The sequence below is a fragment of the Macaca nemestrina genome, chromosome 15, assembly GCF_043159975.1.
Source record: "Macaca nemestrina isolate mMacNem1 chromosome 15, mMacNem.hap1, whole genome shotgun sequence".
Taxonomy (NCBI): Eukaryota; Metazoa; Chordata; class Mammalia; order Primates; family Cercopithecidae; genus Macaca; species Macaca nemestrina.
Genome location: NC_092139.1, coordinates 118086110 through 118099859, shown reverse-complemented (window position 1 = coordinate 118099859; position 13750 = coordinate 118086110). Strand labels below are relative to the sequence as shown.

Here is a 13750-nt window from a genome sequence, read left to right as displayed (position 1 = left end):
AATTTTCACCAGCCTGGCTAACATGGCAAAACCTCGTCTCTACTAAAAATACCAAAAAATTAGCTGGACATGGTGGTGTGTGCCTGCAGTCTTAGCTACTTGGGGGGCTGAGGTGTGATGACTGCCTGAGCCTGGGAAGGTTAAGACTGCTATGAACAATGATCACTCCACTGCATTCCAGAGTAGGTGACAGAGTGACACCCTGTCTCAAAAAAAAAAAAAAAAAAAAGAAAGACTGTACATTCTGTGCTAAAAAGAGGGACATACACTACAGGTATTAAACACCACTATGTACCCCATAAATATGTACAATTATTATGTGTTATGTGTATATTTTTTTAAAAAGAAAAAATTTTTCAAAAAGGTATTTTTCTTTTTTTTTTTTTTTTTGAGACGGAGTCTCGCTGTGTCTCCCAGGCTGGAGTGCAGTGGCGTGATCTCGGCTCACTGCAAGCTCCGCCTCCCGGGTTCACGCCATTCTCCCGCCTCAGCCTCCCAAGTAGCTGAGACTACAGGCACCCGCCACCACGCCCGGCTAGTTTTTTGTATTTTTTTTTTTAGTAGAGATGGGGTTTCACCATGTTAGCCAGGACAGTCTCGATCTCCTGACCTCGTGATCCACCCGCCTCGGCCTCCCAAAGTGCTGGGATTACAGGCTTGAGCCACCGCGCCCGGCCTTTTTCTTTTTTTTTTCATTTTAAAGAAGAGGGCCGGGCGCGGTGGCTGACGCCTCTACTCGCAGCACTTTGGGAGGCCAAGCAGGGCAGATCACTAGGTCAAGAGATCGAGACCATCCTGGCTAACACAGTGAAACCCCGTCTCTACTAAAAATAGAAAAAAATTAGCTGGGTATGGCGGCAGGCGCCTGTAATCCCAGCTACTCGGGAGGCTGAGGCAGGAGAATGGTGTGAACCTGGGAGGCGGAGCTTGCAGTGAGCCAAGATCACGTCACTGCACTCCAGCCTGGGCGACAGAGTGAGACTCCGTCTCAAAAAACGCTGCTTGCTGTATGTGGATATAACATGATTTCCAATATAGAAGGAGTATCTCTAATCCAAAAATCGTGAAACTGAAATCCTGGACCAGGCACAGTGGCTCACGCCTGTAATCCCAGTACTTTGGGAGGCTGAGGTGGAAGGATCGCTTGAGTCCAGGAGTTCAAGATCAGTCTGGGCAACAGAGCAAGGCCCTGTCTCTGCAAAAAATAAAAAATTAGCCAGGCATGGTGGCAGGCACCTGTAGTCTCAGCTACTCAGGAGCCTGGCAGGTCAAGGCTGTGGTGACCCGTGATTGTGCCACTGCACTCAGCCTAGGTGACATGGAATGAGACCATCTCAAAAAAAAACAAAACAAAACAAAGAAAAAAAACAAAGGCTGATCCAGGTGCAGTGGCTTTTACAACTAATTGATCAAAACCAGTTACAGATTTGTATGGTATGTCTATGTGTATGTGTATGAGAGAGAGTCTCACTGTCATCCAGGCTGGAGTGCAGTGGCATGATATCGACTGACTGCAACCCCTGCCTCCCAGGCTCAAGCGATTCTCCTACCTCAGCCTCCCGAGTAGCTGGGATCACAGGTGCCTGCCACCATGCCCAGCTAATTTTTGTATTATTAGTACAGACGGGGTTTAACCATGTTGGCCAGCCTGGTCTCAAATTCCTGACCTCAGGTGATCCACCCACCTCAGCCTCTCAAAGTGCTGGGATTACAGGCGTGAGGCACCGTGCCTGGCTACAGATGTTTTTGTTACTTTTCCACTCCCAGACTCCCAGTGTTTCACTTGACTAGGCAAAACAAAAACACAAACAAAAACAAAACAAAAAAAACACTCCAACCCAAAACTTGTTGGGCATCTACATGGTGCTCAAAGGACACGCTCACTGGAGCATTTCATATTCCGTATTTGGGATGTTCCACTGGTAAATCTGAGAAAATCTGAAATCAGAAACTCCTCTAGTCCCAAGTATTTTATTTTATTTATTATTTATTTATTTTGAGATAAAGTCTCACTCCGTAGTCCAGGCTGGAGTGCAGTGGCGTGATCTTGGCTCACTACAATCTCTGCCTTCTGGGTTCAAGCGATTCCCCTGCCTCAGCCTCCTGAGTAGCCGGAATTACAGCCATGTGCCACCATGCCCCACTAATTTCTGTACTTTCAGTAGAGACAAGGTTTCACCATGTTGGCCACGGTGGTCTCAAACTCCTGACCTCAGGTGATCTGCCCACCTTAGCCTCCCAAAGTGCTGAGATTACAGGCGTGAGCCACCACGCCCAGCCTCCCAGTCAGCTTTTCTAAATAAAATTGTGTTGGAACATAAACAGGAACACACACACAAATGCCTGATACATAATCAGTTATCGTTATGATTCCAAAATTTATTCGCTTTTCTTTATTCTTCCTCTATTCTTCTAGGGAATCTATTAAAATTTTTTTTTTGTTTTTTTTTTTTGTTTTTTTTTTTGAGACAGAGTCTCGCTCTGTCGCCCAGGCTGGAGTGCAGTGGCCGGATCTCAGCTCACTGCAAGCTCCGCCTCCCAGGTTTACGCCATTCTCCTGCCTCAGCCTCCCAAGTAGCTGGGACTACAGGCGCCCGCCACCTCGCCCGGCTAGTTTTTTGTATTTTTTTAGTAGAGACGGGGTTTCACCGGATTAGCCAGGATGGTCTCGATCTCCTGTCCTCGTGATCCGCCCGTCTCGGCCTCCCAAAGTGCTGGGATTACAGGCTTGAGCCACCGCGCCCGGCGGAATCTATTAAAATTTTTAAAAAATATTTTAAGTTAGCCTTTTCCTTAACAAAAAAAAAGGGGGGGGGGAGAGGCTTTTGAATCAAACTACCTGGGGTACAAATCTTGCCTCTATCACCTACTTGCTGTTTATCTCCGTTTCCTCATCTATGAAACAAAACAATACAGGTGTACTTTGTCTAACGTGCTTCCCTTCATTGTGCTTCACAGGTTTTTTACAAATTAAAGGTCACTAGCAACCTTGTGTCGAGCAAGTCTACAGGCACCATTTTGCCAACAGCATGTGCTTACTTCGTGTCTCTGTGTTGCATTCTGGTAATTCTCACAATATTTGAAAATTTTTCGTTATTATTTTATCTGTTACGGAGACCTGTGATCAGTGATGTTTGATGTTACTATTGTAATTGTTTTGGGGAACTACAAACCGTGCCCATATAGGACGGCAAACTTAATAAATGTTGCGTATTTTTTTTTTTCTTTGAGACGGAGTCTTGCTCTGTCGCATAGGCTGTAGTAGCGTGATCTTGGCTCACTGCAAGTTCCGCCTCCGGGGTTCACGCCATTCTCCCGTCTCAGCCTCCCGAGTAGCTGGACTACAGGTGCCCGCCACCATGCCTGGTTGATTTTTTTTTGTATTTTTAGTAGAGACGGGGTTTCACCCGTGTTAGCCAGGATGGTCTCGATCTCCTGACCTCAGGATCTGCCTGCCTCGGCCTCCCAAAGGGCTGGGATTACAAGCGTGAGCCCCCGCGTCCAGCCAATGCCACGTATGCTCTGACCGGCCATTTCCCTGAGTCTCTCCCTTTCCTCAAGGTTCCCTACTCCCTGAGACACAACAGTAATAAAATTAGGTCAATTAATCCTGTACGAAAGGAAGAGTCACATGTCTCTCATTTCAATTAAAAGCTAGAAACGCTTAAGCTTAGCGAGGAAGGCATGTCAAAAGCCGACAGGCCAAAAGCTAACCCTCCTACACCAGTTTGCCAAGTTGTGAAGCCCAAAGAAAGGTTCTTGAAGGAAATTAAAACTGCTACTCCAGTGAACACACAAATAATAATAAAGCAAAACAGCTTTACTGCTGATATGGAGAAGGTTGCTTTCTGTTTGGAGACACGGTCTTACTCTGTTGCCCAGGCTGGAATGCAGTGGCACAATCATAGCTCACTGCAGCTCTGATGTCCCAGACTCAAGCCATCCTCCTGCCTCAGCCTCCCCAGTAGCTGGTGTAGCACCACTACACTCAGCTAAACATTTGATATTTTGTAGAGATGAGGTTTCACTATATTACCCAGGATGGTCTCAAACTCCCGAGCTCAAGCAATCCTCCCCACTCAGCCTCCCAAAGTGCTGGGATTAGAGGTGTGAGCAACCGTGCCTAGCCTGCAGAAAGTTTTTTTTTTTTTTTTTTTTTTTTTGTGGGACAGAGTCTCGCTCTGTCACCAGGCTGGAGTGCAGTGGCACGATCTCGGCTCACTGCAACTTCTGCCTCCTCCGTTCAAGCAATTCTCGTGCTTCGGCTTCCCAAAGTAGCTGGGACTACAGGCACGTGCCACCATACCCAGCTAATTTTTGTATTTTTAGTAGAGAAGGTGTTTCACCACGTTGGCCAGGATGGTCTCCTCCTGACCTCGTGATCCACCTGCCTCAGCCTCACACGGTGCTGGGATTACAGGTGTCAGACACCAAACCCAGGGCCTGCAGAAAGTTTTAATGGTTTAGAGAGAAGACCAAACCAGGCTTCAATAGCCTACAGCAAGGCCCTCACTCTCTTCAATTCTACAAAGGATGACAGAGATGACAAAGCTGCGGAAGAAAAGCTGGAAGCTAGCAGAGATTGGTTCATGAGGCTTAAGAAGCCACTCTATTAGCATAATAAAATGCAAGGTGAAACAGCAAACGGTGGCTGGGCGTGGTGGCTCCCAGGTTGTATTTTTAGTAAAGGTGGGGTTTCACCGTGTTAGCCAGGATGGTCTCAATCTCCTGACCTCATGATCCGCCCCTCTCGGCTTGCCAAAGCACTGGGATTACATTACTTTGTAATCTCAGTAATCTCAGCTGAGAATCTCAGCTGTAATCTCAGCTACTAGGGAGGCTGAGGCAGGAGAATCACTTGAACCTGGGAGGCGGAGGTTGCGGTCAGCCGAGATCGCACCACTGCACTCCAGCCTGGGCAACAAGAGCAAAACTCCATCTCAAAACAAACAAACAAACAAACAAAGAAACAAAAAAACCCACTGTTAAGACCTACTGCTCAGAAAAAGATTCCCTTCAAAATATTACTGCTGACAATGCACCTAGTCACCCAAGAGCTCTGATAAAGATGTACAAGGAGATTAATGTTGTCATACCTGCTAACATACTCCATACTGCAGCCCGTGGATCAAGGAGTAATTCTGACTCTTAAGTCTTATAATTTAAGAAATACATTTCAGGCCGGGCGCGGTGGCTCAAGCCCGTAATCCCAGCACTTTGGGAGGCCGAGACGGGCGGATCACGAGGTCAGGAGATCGAGACCATCCTGGCTAACACGGTGAAACCCCGTCTCTACTAAAAAAATACAAAAAACTAGCCAGGCGAGGTGGCGTGCGCCTGTAGTCCCAGCTAGTCGGGAGGCTGAGGCAGGAGAATGGCGTAAACCCGGGAGGCGGAGCTTGCAGTGAGCTGAGATCCGGCCACTGCACTCCAGCCTGGGCGGCAGAGCGAGACTCTGTCTCAAAAAAAAAAAAAAAAAAAAGAGAAATACATTTCAGGTCGGGTACAGTGGTTCACGCCTGTAATCCCAGCAACTTTGGGAGGCCAAGGCAGGTGGATCACCTGAAGTCAGGAGTTTGAGACCAGACTGGCCAACATGGTGAAACCCCGTCTCTATTTAAAATGCAAAAATTAGCCGGGCATGGTGGTGGGCACCTGTAATCCCAGCTACTCAGGAGGCTGAGGCAGGAGAATCGCTTGAACCTGGGAGGCAGAGGTTGCAGTGAGCCAAGATCACACCAGTGCACTCCAGCCCAGGAAACAAGAGGAAAACTCTGTCTCAAAAAAAAAAAAAAAGGGCCGGGCGCGGTGGCTCAAGCCTGTAATCCCAGCACTTTGGGAGGCCGAGGCGGGCGGATCACAAGGTCAGGAGATCGAGACCACAGTGAAACCCCGTCTCAACTAAAAATACAAAAAATTAGCCGGGCGCGGTGGCGGGCGCCTGTAGTCCCAGCTACTCAGGAGGCTGAGGCAGGAGAATGGCGGGAACCCGGGAGGCGGAGCTTGCAGTGAGCCGAGATCGCGCCACCGCACTCCAGCCTGGGCAACAGCGTGAGACTCCGTCTCAAAACAAACAAACAAACAAACAAACAAACAAACAAAAAAATAGTAACAGAACTAGAAGTAGAGCCTGAAGATGTGACTGAATTGCTGCAATCTCAGGATAAAAGACATGAGGAGTTGCTTCTAATGAATGAGCAAAGAAAACGGTTTCTTTTTTTTTTTTTTTTTGAGATGGAGTCACCCAGTGGCACGATCTTGGCTCACTGCAACCTCCACCTCCTGGGTTCAAGCAATTCTCCTGCCTCAGCCTCCCGAATAGCTGGGATTACAGATATGCACCACCACGCCCAGCTAATTTTTGTGTTTTTAGTAGAGATGGAGTTTCACCACGTTGTTCAGGCTGGTCTCCAACTCCTGACCTCAGGTGATCCACCCACCTTGGCCTCCCAAAGTGCTTACAGGGGTGGGCCACTGCGCCCAGCTGCTTTTTTTCTTTCTTTCTTTCTTGAGATGTAGTTTCGCTCGTGTTGCCCAGGCTGGAATGCAACAGCGTGATCTCGGCTCACTGCAACCTACACCTCCCAGGTTCAAGCAATTCTCCTGCCTTAGCCTCCCGAATAGCTGAGATTACAGGCATCTGCCACCACGCCTGGCTAATTTTTTGTATTTTTAGTGAAGACGGGATTTCAACATGTTGGCCAGGCTGGTCTCGAACTTCTGACCTCAGGTGATCCACCTGCCTCAGCCTCCCAAAGTGCTGGGATTACAGACGTGAGCCACTATGCCTGGCCACATTCTGCTTTTGTGGGTGTGCTTTTATTTATTTTTGGCATAGATGGGGCCTCATTATGTTGCTCAGGCTGGCCTAGAATTCCTGGCCTCAAGTGTTCCTCCCACCTCAGCCTCCCGAAGTGCTGGGATTACAGGCACCAGTCACCACGCCCAGTCTGTGTTTTATTGTTTTTTTTTGAGACAGGGTCTCACACTGTCGCCCAGGCTGGAGTGCAGTGGAGTGATCACAGCTCACTGCAGCCCTGACCTCCCCAGGCTCAGGTGATCCTCCCACCTTGGCGTCCGAGTAGCTGGGACTATAGGTGCACACCACCAGGCCCAGCTTTTTTTTTTTTTTTTTGAGAGGAAGTCTCACTCTTGTCGCCGAGGCTGGAGTGCAATGGTGCAATCTTGGCTCACTGCAATCTCCACCTCCCGGGTTCAAGCGATTCTCCTGCCTCAACCTCCTGAGTAGCTGGGATTACAGGCGCCCGCCACCTACTGTATTTTCAGTAAAGACGGAGTTTCACTATGTTGGCCAGGCTGGTCTAGAACTCCTGACCTCAGGTGATCCACCTGCCTCGGCCTCCCAAAGTGCTGGGATTACAGGCGTGAGCCACCATACGAGGCCCTGTTTTTTGTTTTTGTAGAGATAGGATTTTGTCATGTTGCCCAGACTGCTCTGGCCTTAAGTGATGCTCCCACTTCAGCCTCCCAAAGTGCTGGGATTACAGGCGTGGACCACTGCACCCAGCCCATGTGCTTTTTAACAAATAACCATTCCCAAGGCTTTAAACCTTATCCCCATGATGACGTTGTACACCTACAGCTTGACCTCTCCTCTGGGTTCCAGATCCCTTTCTCCCTAGTGACCCTTGGACTTCTCAGACGTCCACTACTTTCAGCCAAGAGAAAGCCTTGCTTTCTACTTCCAAACTGTAATAACACCCCCAGCCCTGACTAATTCAGCTTCCCTATTTCAATAAACAGTGCTACTATCCACCCATTTGTTCCATCAAAAAGCCTAGAAGGGTTGACGGGGCTGGGAGGAAAAAAGAAGCCCAGAAATTACCCTGAGTCCACTCATTCTCTCACACCTCTCTTCTCATCTATCAACAAGTCCCAACATCTCTACCTCCAAAATATCTCCCTAAATCCACCACCAAGGTCTAAACCATTACAATCACTACACCCACCTCCCAACATTTCATCCCACCCCCGCCTCCTGTTCACGTGCCAGTGTCCATATGATCATGGCACTCTCCAACTCAACCTCCAGGCCAGGTTTCTCCTACAACTCAGACTCAAGGTTCAACCCCCTACTAACAGCGGCAAGGAACGGCTTAATGAGAAGACCAACTTTCTAGCCCAGGCTCCTGCCTCTCTCTCCCCTTACCGTAAGCACATCAGTCTTATCTAGGTTCCTGGGGGATATCACACCCGAAATTTCCCACCTCAGGACCTTTGCATGTGCTGTCCTCTCAGCCTGGGAGACTCCGTCCCCCAACTTGTCTCAAAAGCTAGCTGCCTCTCACATTCCAGAGATTAACTGAAATGAGCTAGAAAAGTCAAAGGGGTGAGATACATACACTGATTGTGTACCCACAACATTTCAAAGTAAAAAATAAAAACAACGGGAAGATAAACCAGAAAGGAAGGGACATCAAAAAGAGGTGAACAGCCGATAGTGTCAGCAATTGCCGGGGCACGGAGAAGCCAACAGCGTGGCAGAGAGGCCATGAGGAAAGGGTGGATGAAAGAACAAGACACGGCCGGGCGCAGTGGCTCAAGCCTGTAATCCCAGCACTTTGGGAGGCCGAGACGGGCGGATCACGAGGTCAGGAGATCGAGACCATCCTGGCTAACATGGTGAAACCCCGTCTCTACTAAAAAAAATACAAAAAAAACTAGCCGGGCCAGGTGGCGGGCGCCTGTAGTCCCAGCTACTCGGGAGGCTGAGGCAGGAGAATGCCGTAAACCCGGGAGGCGGAGCTTGCAGTGAGCTGAGATCCGGCCACTGCACTCCAGCCTGGGAGACAGAGCGAAACTCTGCCTCAAAAAAAAAAAAAAAAAAGAAAGAAAGAACAAGACACAGGAGAAGAATCTAGAACAAAATCAGCGACAAAGGGGGGGCTGCAGTGAGAGGCAGGGACTAAATAAATGGAAGTGACAGACTTGGGGGAGCCGGTGCTGACAGATCAGGGAATAAGCAGCAAATTGGGAGGCGTCAGTAACAAGAGAGTGGACGAAGCAGATAGGGAAGCTGCGAGTACGCAGAGTGGCAGGTGGGAGGACAGTAAGGTGCATGGGGAAGGTGACAGGTGTGAGGGAAGAGATGATGGGGATGGAAGGAATAGGACAGTGCAGGGTAAGGTGAGGTCGCAGATGACTGGTGATATCTGACGCAGTGACGGGGAACGTGGCAGGAAAAGAGGAGTGGTGTTGGAAAGAGGGGGAAATGACGGAAAGGGGAGTCAGTGATTGGACAAGAGGGGTGATGACAGCGGGCACTGAAAGTTCTCCCACTGACAGGCGGGAGAGAAGCAGTGGGGAGACACTGACAGGCGGGGTCCCTAACAGCAGGGCAGGGTACTAATGGGTCCCTGATAGACAAGGGAGAAAAGAGGAAGCATGAAAGGGGACAGGCACTGACAATAGGGGAGAACTCATGGGGAACATCTGACAGGCACTAACACAGGCTGACAGGCACTAACACGGGCTGACAGCAAAGAGGAGAAAGGCCACAACAGGCAGGACGGGGGACACACTTATGAGGGAAACTTACTGACAATGGGGCTCACCGACAGAGGCACCGGCACTGATGGGGGGCACTGACAGAGAAGATCAATGACAGTTGGGGGCACCGCTGACAGAAGGGGTCACAGAGCGCTGGGACTGACAAGGAAGGGCACTGGCAGGGGAGGGATTATGCAGTCAGTGACTGATGGGTACGGGTGGGGGTGCAGACACTGATGGGGGGGATGTGACAGAAAGAAAATAACTGACTGGCGGGGGCACTGGCTGATGGGGGACAGGGATGCGGGACTCTGACTGGGGAACACTGATGGGTGGCAGACTGGACTGACGGTGGGGAAGCACTGACCAACAGTGGAGGCACTGACCAGTGTGGAGGCACTGACCGAAGGGAGGGGCATGACTTGCAAGGGGCACTGACGGTGGGGGGCACTGATGGGTGGGGTGGGGACTGATGGGTGAGGTGCAATGACTGGCTAGCAGGGAACACTGACTGGTGTAGGGTGGGGGAACAGAAGGAGAGCACTGACTGGGGGGGGCACTAACTGACTGGCAGGGAACCGACTGCGGGGGGAACTGACTGGGAGGGAACTGACCAGAGGGGGCCTTGACTTGCAGGGAACTGACTGGAGAGAGAACTGACTTGGGGGGCCTTGACTTCGGGGAACTGACTGGAGTGGGCATTGATTTGGGGGGGCACTGACTGGAGGGGGCACTGATGGGAAGAACTGACTGAGGGGGACACTGACTGGGGGGCACTGACTGACATGGGGGACACTGAAGGGGGCACTGACTGGGGGGAACCAACTGACTTGGGGGAAACTGACTTGGGGGAAACTGATTGGAGGGGGCACTGACTTGGGGGAACTTACTTGGGGGAAACTGACTGGGGGGCACCGACTGACTGGGGGGGACTAGAGAAGGCAGTGACTGGAGGGGCACTGACTGACTTGAGGGGCACTGACCGGGGGAACTGACTGGAGGGGGCAGTGACTGGGGGGAAATGACTGGAGGGGGCATTGACTGGGGGTCACTGACTGGAGGGGGCACTGACGGACTTAGGGGGACACTGACTGGGGGACACCGACTGACTGGGGGGAACTGACTAGAGGAGGCAGTGACTGGAGGGGCACTGACTGACTTGAGGGGCACTGACTGGGGGGAAGTGACTGGAGGGGGCAGTGACTGGGGGGAACTGACTGGAGGGGCACTGACTGGGGGGAACTGACTGGAGGGGGCAGTGACTGGGGGGAAATGATTGGAGGGGGCACTGACTGGGGGGAACTGACTGGAGGGGCACTGACTGACTGGGGGGGAACTGACTGGAGGGAGCAATGACTGGAGGGGCACTGACTGACTGGAGGGGCACTGACAGGAGGGGCACTGACTGGGGGGAACTGACTGGAGGGGGCATTGACTGGGGGGAAATGATTGGAGGGGGCATTGACTGGGGGGAAATGATTGGAGGGGCACTGACTGGGGGGAACTGACTGGAGGGGCACTGACTGACTGGGGGGGAACTGACTGGAGGGAGCAATGACTGGAGGGGCACTGACTGACTGGAGGGGCACTGACGGGAGGGGCACTGACTGGGGGGAACTGACTGGAGGGGGCATTGACTGGGGGGAAATGATTGGAGGGGGCATTGACTGGGGGGAAATGATTGGAGGGGCGCTGACTAGGGGGGGAACTGACTGGAGGGAGCAATGACTGGAGGGGCACTGACTGACTGGAGGGGCAGTGACTGGGGGGAAATGACTGGAGGGGGCAGTGACTGGGAGGAACTGACTGGAGGGGCACTGACTGACGGGGGGGAACTGACTGGAGGGAGCAATGACTGGAGGGGCACCGACTGGGGGAAACTGACTGGAGGGGGCAGTGACTGGGGGGAAATGATTGGAGGGGGCACTGACTGGGGGGAACTGACTGGAGGGGCACTGACTGACTGGAGGGGGGCACTGACTGGAGGGAGCAATGACTGGAGGGGCACTGACTGACTGGGGGGGGGGAACTGACTGGAGGGAACAATGACTGGAAGGGCACTGACTGACTGGAGGGGGCAGTGACTGGGGGGAAATGACTGGAGGGGGCACTGACTGAGGGGAAATGACTGGAGGGGGCAGTGACTGGGGAGAAGTGACTGGAGGGAGCAATGACTGGAGGGGCACTGACTGGGGGGAACTGACTGGAGGGGCACTGACTGGGGGGAACTGACTGGAGGGGGCACTGACTGGGGGGAAATGACTGGAGGGGCACTGACTGACTGGGGGGGGGAACTGACTGGAGGGAGCAATGACTGGAGGGGCACTGACTGACTGGAGGGGGCAGTGACTGGGGGGAAATGACTGGAGGGGGCACTGACTGGGGGAAATGACTGGAGGGGGCACTGACTGGGGGGAAATGACTGGAGGGGCACTGACTGGGGGGAAATGACTGGAGGGGGCAGTGACTGGGGGGAAATGACTGGAGGGGGCAGTGACTGGGGGAAATGACTGGAGGGGGCAGTGACTGGGGGGAAATGACTGGAGGGGGCACTGACTGGGGGAAATGACTGGAGGGGGCACTGACTGGGGGGAAATGACTGGAGGGGCACTGACTGGCGGAACTGGAGGCGGCAATGACTAGAGGAGGCACTGACTGACTTGGGGGGGAAATGACTGGAGGGGCACTGACTGGGGGGAAATGACTGACTTGGGGGGGAACTGACAGGCGGGCACCGACTGACTGGGGGAACTGACTGACGCGGGGGAAGTGACTTGGGAGGCAATGGCTGACTGGGGGCCGGGTCCGAGCGGCGGGCGGCCGCACTCACCTGCCCTGCGGGCCGGGCGTCGCGGCAGCTCCTCGGAGGCCCGTGTGGAGGCCCGAGCGGAGGCCAGGGCGCTGGTGGAGGCAAAGCCCGGGCGGCCTCGGGCGGGCCGCACACACATGGGCCCGGCCCGGGGCGCAGCGCCTGCGGACACCGGCGCGGCCGGCCGGCGGCTCGAGACCGACTCGGGGCCGCGGGCGGCACTCGGATCGCTCCAAAATGGCGGCGGCGGCACACGGGCGCGCGCTCCGGGGGCGGGGTCTCCGCGTGGGGCGCGCACGCTCGCGGCCGGGGGCGGGGCCGCGCGGGTGGGCGGGACCGGGACCTGGGCCAGCTCTTCGGGCCCCCTGGAGCCGGAGCACTCTGTGCAGCCCGCGTGGGAGCACTAGGCTCCCGGCCTCGGAGGGGTGTCCACTGTCTTGGAGTGGGTGGGGTAAGAGTCCGTCTTTCCTCTTTTACGTTCCCCTTTGAGGTATGGCTAAAGTTTTGTGCAAGCATAGTTAATTTTGTTGTAGCCACAAAACAATCCTCGAGAGGCGCGACGCAGTTTGAGAGCCACACACCTGGGGCAGGGGTTTCCCCGTGGCCCAGGAAAGGGCCTGTTCTCCCGGGCCTCCCTCCTGCCACAGGCCCCTCCCAGAGGCCGCGGGGCATGGACGCCCAGAGCAGCAGGAGCAGGCTCGGTCCCCGGCTCCAGGCCTGGCCCCTCCCCGTCTCGCGTCCTGCCTGGATCCGGAACGCCTGAGCCGCCTCCAGACACTGTTTTCTCCAGGTGCCCTACGACTTCTTGCTCGGCGTTTTGGAAATTAAGTATGTGCCTATTTAACAGGTGCTGGAATTGTTTAATTCCATCAAACTAATCTCAAAAAATGATCACTATCATTTCAGATGTCAGAGCGAGCTGTGGGTAAATGTTGGGAAAACATGGCTCACTTCAGGGATCTCTAAACGTTGTTTCCAGTTGTCAGTGTATTGCCCAGTATTCACCGATGCTCTCAGGGAAAGCGGATCTGGGCGGCTCAAATATTCGGTATTTCTCCTTTGCCAGCTGGCGCTGCTAGGCTTTGTCGGTAGGGGGCGCCAGAGAGACGTTGCAGGAGAAAAGGGCTTGGCCTTGCGGCTGGTGGCCCCGGGCTTCCCCGACGCCTGTCCCCTCCCCTGGTCAGAAGCACCCTCCTCGGCGGTTTTATAGCAGATGTCTCCAGCGAGCCTTTCCCCAGCAAAGCTTTTCCCCTAGCATCCTAAGGGTCAGATTTCTGGCAGATTTCCGTTGAGAGACTTCCAGGAAGTGGGGGTAAAGAAGCCTCAGCCTCACAACCTAGAGGAGAGACGTCCTGCGTTCAGTAGGCTGTGCCCTTCTCATGCCCTCGCCATGGTCTCCTTTGCAGGAGCGGGAGGCGCTGCTGAGTTGAG

The 13750-nt window shown here is 53.2% G+C and overlaps 1 protein-coding gene across 18 annotated transcripts in view; it reads right to left on the bottom strand.

Annotated features, from left to right (window-relative positions):
* Positions 1 to 12565, bottom strand: part of LOC105489750 (protein phosphatase 6 regulatory subunit 2) — a 100842-nt gene extending 88277 nt beyond the window's left edge. For 8 of the 18 annotated variants that reach the window (XM_024795373.2, XM_024795375.2, XM_011754779.2 and 5 more), the window contains exon 1: positions 12341 to 12565. The gene's annotated coding sequence lies outside the window, so the exon portion shown is untranslated. Of the gene's footprint in view, positions 1 to 9559; positions 9584 to 12340 lie in introns of those variants that run through there. The other 10 variants (XM_071080831.1, XM_011754773.2, XM_011754774.2 and 7 more) reach the window with 3 other exon arrangements.
* Between the last annotated feature and the right edge of the window lie 1185 nt (positions 12566 to 13750).